A 10,917-nucleotide genomic window follows, 5' to 3' on the forward strand; every position below is an offset into this window, starting at 1 on the left:
ACAATATTACCAAAGTCTTTCACAGTATTACAGCCTACAAAATAACTTACCTTTTAGAGCTGCAAAGTGCAATGTAGTGAATTCCTCAATATTTGAAACCAATTCTAGCACCATTTTTAAGAGAAACTCCACAATTTTGACATGTCTCCTTTTGCCAGTGATTCATAACTTGAATAAAAAACTGCAGATGAAACAATTTAAGCATCATATTGAATTATAGAAGTATTCCCAAAAATTGATACATATAAAAAAGCATGCCATAGATCAAATCGACATTTTTTATTGGATTCAGGCGTAAACTGACGGGAGATGCGAGGAGGAGAAATCAGTAGTATTGATCAAACAGGGAAAGGCAACCTGATTGGACCTGATTTTACGAATTGAATCTCATCTCACCAAATCAATTATAATTGAATCATGAGATTAAGCTCGATTTCCCGAATTGAATCGATTCATCTCAATCATTTTAACATTTATACTGACAAACACAACAAAAACGATCTCAACACACCAATCCAATCGAGAATGAAGAATTTCACCTCTTTCTCCATAAGCTTAGTGAAGAAGCGTTTTGCTTAAGTGGCGGAGATGTTTGGATAACACAGGGAAGGCGATCGTTACGGCGGTGGAGCACGGTGAAGGAACGGCGGTGGTGGAGCGCGGTGGAGGAACGACGGCGGAGAAAGGGTGTTCAGTGTTGGGTAAAGGCAGAGGCGATGGATGGGTGGAGACGTGGAGTAACAGTGTTGTGAGTAATATTGTTTTATTCCCATTTTTAATTGATTTTGAAATTTTGGGACACAATTTTCAATTCGCCTCTAATTTAAGTAATTTTGGGACGCAATTTTTAACGTGACTCTAATTTAAGGACATTTTTTATTTCCGTCTCCAATTTTATAAATTTTCAAAATTTCCAACGCAATCTCTAATAAATTAAATTAGGTAGTGGAATGTGGGACTTCTTTGACTTTTAGGGTATTTTTTATGTCCAAATATAGTAAGTAGGAAGAGTGACTCTTAATCGGAGACGGACCGAAATGGAAAAGAGTGACTCTTAATCGAGGACGGAGAGAGTAATTTTTAAAGCTAATTAAATTAAATTTAATTAATAATAATGTTGACTCTCAGCATCCCCTTTCCTTCGCACGCACACGATAACACATGGAAAAGACTTGAAGGGCACTGAGCCACTAACACAACACCCCAAGCACACTCTCATTTAGTTTTTTCAATTGCTTTTATATTTTGTGGAAGTTATAATAAGCTCCATGATCTTTTGTGTATCTCATTTGTGCCTGCAATCACAAACAAATTCTAAATACACAATATTAAATTGTATGAAATCCTCACAAATAATGGAATTTCCTTTCGATGTTGTGTTCCATTATAAACACATCAATTCCACTCATATTGGTCAGTCGACATGATCAGGTGGGACTCATTAGCTTTCTAACTATAAATGGAAGCCAAAATATGGACCGTTTACATATCTCCAATTTTCTCTTCTCTAGAAATCAAAACTTATGCTAAATTTATAACTTAAAGAATTTAAACTCTTACTTTATAAATTAATTTTATGTGGTGTACTGTTGGAAAGATCTCGGTGATTGGGGAGGAGATCACGAGTATCTCAAGATATGCTAATTAGTACTCCCTCCGTCCCATGCTGCTCGCACTTTTCATTTTAGGCCGTAAATTTGGGATTGATTTTTTGTGTAATTAAAAAAGAATTTTAGGTGTAATGAGACATCACTTAATAAAAGAGCTCTTAACTTAAACTAACATATTAATTAAATGCATTAATTCTAACTTAAATTATAAATAGTGTAAGGACTTTGTGACGAGCCGAAAAGCAAACGTGCGAGTAGCACGGGACGGAGGGAGTAATAAATCAATGATCCTTTATTTTAGGGTAAATAATTCCCATGTGTAGGAATCCCATTGATGTAAAATGATGCAGTGTATATACTGATAGAAATAAAAAGTACTTTTAACATGACATCTGAGAAAAGACTCGAGATTTTATCATAGCCTGAATACCGTTTCTCGGCCAAGAGGCGGCAGCCGCAAACCTGCAAGATGGCAGATGAAGAAGATGTTAAAATCGACAATCCAAATCGATTACGAACCAACAAGAATGTTACACTTGCGGTGAAACTAAATGGAAGGAATTATCTATTGTGGACAAATGTCTGAATCTTATCATCAAACACAAGCCAGCAATATTCTAGACTTTGATCAAGATGAAGACATGTTAGAGAACATTGAAGTTGAAGAACTACATCCTACCTCAACGGAGACAAAAAAATAAACTAAAGAAACGGAAAACCATAGTGAGATCTGAAGTGTGGCTAGAATATACTCCCTCCATCCCACAAAAAATGTCACACTTGTGGGACGGCACGAGATTTTAGGAGGTTTTATTCTGTGTGTTAGGCGGAAAGAGAAAATACAATATTTATATTATTGTGAGAGAGAACTTTTTTTTAAAATGAAAATGTGACATCTTTAGTGGGACAAACTAAAAAGGAAAGTGAGACATCTTTCATGGGACGGAGGGAGTACAAAAGTCATGGTTAAAGAGGGAGATCATACAGTAGAACGACCAAAAGCCAAATATAAGATATATTGCGGCTGAACCAAACAAGCATGGCACATCACCATTGTGGAAACATTGTACAACATGCGTAAAGAAGTACTCCCTCCGTTCGCGAATAGGAGTCTCATTTTGCCATTTTAGTCCGTTAACGAATAGGAGTCTTGGTTCATTATTACTATATACAAGTGTGATTCATATTTTACTAACTTTTTTCCATCCACTTTTTTTAACATATCTTAAGACCCGCACCAGGAAAGAATGAGACTCCTATTCACGGACAGATGGAGTATGAAGCAAGCAAGTCTCTGACAGTGCTTAACTCAAACTAATCGAGATCCTTGGAAGTTGGAAATTCAACCAAGACCATTTAAGGGAAGCCTTGGTTAAGATGTTTATCCTTGACGAGATACCTTTTAAATGTGTTGAGCGCGAAGGTTTTATCCTATTTATGAAAGAAGCTCAACCATTGTTCAAGATCCTGAACAGAGATACAATTAGAGAGGGATGTACTTGATATTGAAGATGTATCTTAGGAATTTCTTCGAGTTAAAAGAAATGGGAAGAGTGTCACTTACAACTGATAGTTGGACTGGCTGCAATAACACAAACTTTATTTGTGTCATAGCGCATTGCATCGATAGCTCATGGAATATGCACAAAAAATCATTAGTTTCTCAAATATCAAAGATCTATCATTGCATCGATAAAGGTGGCGATTGCAGAAGCAAAGATCATCATGTTATGACTATTGATCTTTGAGAAGCCAATGATTTTTTTTTGTGCAGATTCCATGAGCTATCAATGCAATACGCTATAACAGAAATAAAGTTTGTGTTATTGCAGCCGGTCCAACTATCAATTGTAAGTGACACTCTTCCCATGCCTTATATCCCAAAGAAATTCCTCAGCTAAATCTTTTGTGTCAAGTATAACTTCACACAATCCTCTCTAATGGTATGTCTCGAGGTCTTAAACAGTGGTTAAGCATCTTTCATAAATAGGATAAAACATTCTCACTCAACATATCTACAAGGTAGCTCGTCAAGGATAAGCATCTTAACTAATATTTCCCTTAAACAGTCTTGATTGAATTTCCAGCTTACCAAGGATCCGGACTCGTCCGAATTAAGCATTGTCTAAGACTTGTTTGCTTCATACTTCTTCACGTATGTTGTACAATGTTTCCACAACGGTGATGTGTCATGCTTGTTTGGATCAGCCGCAATATATCTCGAACATAGGTTACATTTGGCTTTTGGTCGTTGTCGTTCTACTGGAGGGCCTCCCTCTTTAACCAAGACTTTTGTAGTATATTCTAGCCACACATCCAATCTCACTTTGGTTTTCCGTTTCTTTGGTTCATTTTTTTTCTGTCTCCGTTGATGTAGGATGTAATTCTTCAACTTCAGTATCCTCTTACATGTCTTCATCTTGATCAAAATATAGAATATTGCTAGCTTGCGTTTGATGATAAGATTCAGACATCTGCCACAATTCACAATGAATAGTTAATAAGACTCCATAAGTTACACATAAACACACTATACACACACGTAATAACTATAAGTTACACATAAACACATTATTTACACACACAACACCATACACCTATACACACACACACACACACAACACCATACACACACCGCTCCTATACAAGTGACGAGGTCGTCGGGGGCGAGGAAATGGCGTCGTCAATAAGAAAATGATAAAACTACAAACTAAATTGAAAAAATACCTTCAAACCTCATCGTTGGCGGCGAGGAAGGTCCATGGCGTCGAGCCGGCGACGGTGAATGAGGAAGTTCAGCGATGTGAGAGATTGAGAGTGGAGACTGGAGTGTGACCGTGTGTGGGGATGGCGGCGTGAGTGAGTGAGTGGGTGGGAGTGGGAGTGGGAGTGGGAATGTGGGAAATTAGGGTAAATATTGAATAATTTCCTGCTAAATTTTGATTTTAGTAAAATTTAAATTTTATAAAATTTAAAATTGATATATTATCCGGTTTCAGGCAGAATCAAAACCAAAATTTTTGAAAATATTGGAACTGATACAAGGACCGGTTGGCCGGCTCTCGGTTCCTCAATTACCCGGCCGATTCCAATTCCGAGTAACCGAGAACTGGAGAACCGATTAAGCAGCCTAGACACATCCTTATAAATCGCACATTCAAAATTTACAAAAGTAATCACCCCCCTAAGCCGAAAATTTCATATTCAACCACTAGATCAGAGATTCAAGTTGCACAAATCTAAAAACACACTTAAATTTACTTGGTTCATCAAGGAGCTAAAATATATTTTATTTAAAAAAAATGAAATTACAAGTTGGCTGTAAGAAAATGGCATGAATCAACTTAACTTCATATCTATGGTGGGGAACAAGTTGGGAATGTGCTTGATGTTGTCTGCGCCCCAGAAACCTAAAACCCTACCAGTGTGGCCTTCTTTCGACACAAATCACTTCTTTTTTATCAAGAACCGAATTCCGTGGCATATCTGTAAAAAATTATCAACTACTACAAATCTATAGATTTTCAATGGTTTATCACATCCTACACTTTTCAAGAATGGAAATATTGCAACTTTTGACCTCTACAAGTGCCCAAAGAATGATGTCAGTGTTTCACTTGAATTCACTCCCCATTATAGATTCTGCTGTTGTTGATAGGAAAGATATCAAAATAAAAGTTAGCAACTGCTGTAGTGTGGGTCTACCCTAGAGCACAACAAGCATAATATAAGATGAACTCTCTAAAAATTGAGTCAATAATCATGTACACCGGGAACAAAGCCACTATAGTGCCTGACTATATCAGCTTAAACGGTAAAAAACAAGGATTGTACGTGATCAAACCCTAGAAATTGATGCTTCATCTTATTTGCAGATTGAGGCAGTTTCTGATCATGGTAGTAAAAGAACTCCTGCCATGTTAAATTTCAGGCTTGACCAAGGAATCACCATATGAACATTCTCGAAAAGAAAACAAGCATCGCATGAGACTAGACGATGACTGTCCTATAACCTGAAAATTACTAGTTACATATTCATGTAGGACAAAATACGATATTGCCAGCTGGTCATGGTTAACAACACTTAACACGTAAATGAGCTGCTAAAGGTCGGCGATAGCAAAACAATATATTTTATAATACTAAGTGCAGTGAGATTTTCACATTAATCACAACGCCGATGGCTTCACCAGTATTGAATAAAAAATACATCTAGATTGGTGGGGGGAAGTAGGGGTAAGGAATGGAGAAAATCAGAATCAGATTAGAGGTCTGAGGTATAGAGCTCATAGACATGTGAAACATTTCATAAATGATTTTGAACATACACATGAAGGGATTAAATTCAAGCTGGAACTTGTTATCATTAATCCCAGAGGTTACATTGAGGCCATCAGTCGTGTCTGTTGTCCAGGCTAAGGATGAGGTTGCCCGCACAAGACTGGTTGGGCTTTCACATTTGAAGATGTTGAAGATGATATGGACATCAACTTAGACCTATATATCCCATCTTCATCATGCCTATGAGGTTTCCTCAGAAGCCTTCTTCCCAGAGTCTTTCTTATCCATTGTTACTATTCTAATCCCTGTCATGCCAACGTCTTGAATTTGAAAACATGAAGATCATGAAAAACTGAATAAATTGCTGGCCTTGCCCTAGAAGCTTGCAATGAGAAATTACAAGTTGGCTGTAAGAAAATGGCATGAATCAACTTAACTTCATATCTATGGTGGGGAACAAGTTGGGAATGTGCTTGATGTTGTCTGCGCCCCAGAAACCTAAAACCCTACCAGTGTGGCCTTCTTTCGACACAAATCACTTCTTTTTTATCAAGAACCGAATTCCGTGGCATATCTGTAAAAAATTATCAACTACTACAAATCTATAGATTTTCAATGGTTTATCACATCCTACACTTTTCAAGAATGGAAATATTGCAACTTTTGACCTCTACAAGTGCCCAAAGAATGATGTCAGTGTTTCACTTGAATTCACTCCCCATTATAGATTCTGCTGTTGTTGATAGGAAAGATATCAAAATAAAAGTTAGCAACTGCTGTAGTGTGGGTCTACCCTAGAGCACAACAAGCATAATATAAGATGAACTCTCTAAAAATTGAGTCAATAATCATGTACACCGGGAACAAAGCCACTATAGTGCCTGACTATATCAGCTTAAACGGTAAAAAACAAGGATTGTACGTGATCAAACCCTAGAAATTGATGCTTCATCTTATTTGCAGATTGAGGCAGTTTCTGATCATGGTAGTAAAAGAACTCCTGCCATGTTAAATTTCAGGCTTGACCAAGGAATCACCATATGAACATTCTCGAAAAGAAAACAAGCATCGCATGAGACTAGACGATGACTGTCCTATAACCTGAAAATTACTAGTTACATATTCATGTAGGACAAAATACGATATTGCCAGCTGGTCATGGTTAACAACACTTAACACGTAAATGAGCTGCTAAAGGTCGGCGATAGCAAAACAATATATTTTATAATACTAAGTGCAGTGAGATTTTCACATTAATCACAACGCCGATGGCTTCACCAGTATTGAATAAAAAATACATCTAGATTGGTGGGGGGAAGTAGGGGTAAGGAATGGAGAAAATCAGAATCAGATTAGAGGTCTGAGGTATAGAGCTCATAGACATGTGAAACATTTCATAAATGATTTTGAACATACACATGAAGGGATTAAATTCAAGCTGGAACTTGTTATCATTAATCCCAGAGGTTACATTGAGGCCATCAGTCGTGTCTGTTGTCCAGGCTAAGGATGAGGTTGCCCGCACAAGACTGGTTGGGCTTTCACATTTGAAGATGTTGAAGATGATATGGACATCAACTTAGACCTATATATCCCATCTTCATCATGCCTATGAGGTTTCCTCAGAAGCCTTCTTCCCAGAGTCTTTCTTATCCATTGTTACTATTCTAATCCCTGTCATGCCAACGTCTTGAATTTGAAAACATGAAGATCATGAAAAACTGAATAAATTACTGGCCTTGCCCTAGAAGCTTGCAATGAGAAATTGAAAACCATATTACTCCTAAATTATTCATTCAAAATTATTTGGAACTATTTGGGGTTAGAGCTACAATGAGTCCAATATTCTTTAAGTAGACGATGATTGACGAATAATGCAATGATGTGCTGCTTCTTTTTTCAATTTCAGAAATAACATTAGTTTTATTTATATGTTGATTTCATTACCTTTTGTTGCTATTTATTCTTAGAACTGCTCATATATTGCTAGTTTGATATCTTTTCACTTTGAACATTTTTTATTACTCCATATAGAAAAGTAAGTAACTCTGCAGTCTGGACTTCCATAAAATATATGCATTGTACTCGGAAAATTATCTGCACGTTACGTGTTTAATTACTAGTTCAAATTTTCTTATGAACTTAACCAGATAGGCCTCTAAGGAAAAAATGTTTTCATCAATTCCATTTTTCGCACATTATAAATATAATACTTAGTCGATCGTTACTGGATACGTACACACATTAATTAATCCTGCTTGCTAATATAAAATATTTCACCACATAACACCTTCACCAATGAAAATTGTTTTAATTAGGTGAAGTCATAACCAAGTTAGGCCGTCGGCGTGATAAGTAAGCTTAAGTCTAAATTTTATCTTGAAATTAATCATTGAGAAGAAACGTGGTATACTTAATATCTAATTATAAGTTTTATTATTTTCTCTGTCTTATAAAAGTAGGCTCAATTTCTTTTTTTATGGTCTCATAAAAAATAGTTCACATCAATTTATGAAAACTTTATTTTACTTTATTATTTATAGGCTCCATCATTCTCTAACAATATGGCACCTATCTTTTTTCTCTCTTTTACGTTACTAATTACATATTAAAACTCGTCAGTTCACAAATTGCCTACTTATGGGATTGATGAAGTATATATATATGGTTGTTTTAGGATGAGATGGAATTTTACTAAGTTACTATAAAAATAAGACTTACTATAAGTCATACAAAAAAAATAGATGGTCAAGATATAATATTGCGTTTATCATCATATCAATTTCACAATATCGATCATCATAGGCATATAATTTTCCGCGTGGAGAAATGAAGACGTGTTAATCTATTTTGTAGTGTGATTTTTAGACTAAAAATTTACTGCGATTCTATTAATTAAACTGTTGATCTTGTTATGATGTTAGTTTATTGGGGTGATGCTATTTATTATTGTTTTACACCATCTTTATTTTATCAATTTTTTTCTTTTATAATATTTTTTAAATTCATCCAAAATTTATATAAATTTATACAAAAGTTCTTATCAATGACACGAATCACCTAAAAATATACTCCGTATTTTGAAATACAATTTAAAATATAGCGTTTACTAATCGTTTTACTACGTCCATGTCTATATCGATATTCGTTAAACTCTTCAAGCCAAAAATTTAATACTTCCTCCGTCCCATAAAAATATAGGCATATAATATAACACGAGAATTAAGAAAAAAATAGTACAGTAAGGTAGATGGGGAGAAGGATAGTTAAAGTAGTGTTAGTGGATCGTGAGACCATATTATTATTAATGTTTGGATAGGTGGTATAAGTTGTAAAAACTTGATGTATATGAGTAATAAATTAGGATAACTTTTTATAAATGAAAATGTCTATATTTTTATGGAAAGGAGGAATATAATTTCGACCTTCATCAGCGAATCAATTCGTAAATTGATAAGACTCATGTGATGCAATTTCTATGGCCATAATTCCTAAAGACTTCTTTTTCATTGGATTTATTCAGTTAGTCAATGTGCAATTGTAAGTAATAATGTTTAAAAATACCAAATACTCTAGCAGGAAAATTATAGGCCCCATAAATCTTGATAGGCGATAGCTATTTTGAAAATGACTATGTATACATCTTCGATTTTTCTATTCTTTCTATAAGGACATCTGCAACTATAAGGAAGCTTTAAATAAAAGCCTCCATTTCCTTAAAAAAACATTATTCCACCTTGCATGTCGCATGATTCTACCTACTCATGTTACAAAATCAATGTAGTTTTCTCGAGTATAATTTATTCACCATCCAATTCAATAATTAGCCCACTAATGACCCTTTTAGAAAAAAATCGTGATCCCACTATTTTATTTTTTACAAGGTGCATGCATGCTTTTTCTCGGTTGGGGGTCATCTTATCATCATTTGTTAATTTTCTAATGTTAAGAAAAAAAATTAACTAAGGTTAATAATAAATTGCAGATAGTAAAATGATTTCCCTCCAATTCAATACATCCAGGATTTGAGTCATCATATAAATAACTGAGAAATTATTAGTAATATTTTTAGAAAAATAAAAAATTATACGACACATTTATTGATAAACAAAAGATAATAAAGATCGAAATTAAGTTAGAAAGTGAAGGAAAAAGGGCAGGAAAGTGAGAAAAAAGAGATTGATGAGGGGCCAGTGCTAAGTGACCTGTACACTACTGTGATATTTGTTGCATATGCTCCATTAATTGCAACCTTTATGTGAAATTATGCTAAATAAAAGGCTTTTTGGACAGGTCTATTTCAGACTTTCCAAAATCCACTCATTATTAAACATTTGTTAGGACTAATTATTTGTTACCGTCTCTCATGTCAATATAAATACTGCCTAAAATGATAATGTAATGCAAGGAAAGGAATGGTACTACAATTTACAGTTAACAAGCCCGCATATCATACTATAGAGATGTTTGTTCATCATTTTCATTCTTAACTAAAAATCAAAATCTCACTGAATCATTATCCCAATTAATAAATAAATTACACTACTTCATTCATTCTGCTAAAGACATTTCTTTTAAACATATTAGATAGACTAAAGTAGAAAGATCGAAGAGAAAATAAAATAAAATACTATAAAATAAGTGAGATTAAATTTGTTGTTTTTTTGGCAAAAAAGTTAGTAACAACTATATAATGAGATACTAAAAAAAGAATACGATTGAACTACAATAGAACATAGAGAGTACTAATTGATCATCGATTTTATTGTTAACCATCGAGAAAGCACAAACATGGAAAAACATTTTCTCAATCACTAAGTAAATGTCGACTCTAACAAGCATGCTACAACCACGGTGCAGCAGCTCCGCTCTAATCTTTGAAGGTTGGGGTTCGTCTACTATCCGTAGACAATCTTTCAATACTGATAAAGATATTCTTCATTATGTTTGACTCTACAAGTTTCGTTTTTTATCAGCGGTTGCCCAGATCATTATGAGCAAACTCTAAAAAGAGACGATTGCAAAC

Source organism: Salvia splendens, chromosome 17, assembly GCF_004379255.2.
Source record: "Salvia splendens isolate huo1 chromosome 17, SspV2, whole genome shotgun sequence".
NCBI classification, from domain to species: Eukaryota; Viridiplantae; Streptophyta; class Magnoliopsida; order Lamiales; family Lamiaceae; genus Salvia; species Salvia splendens.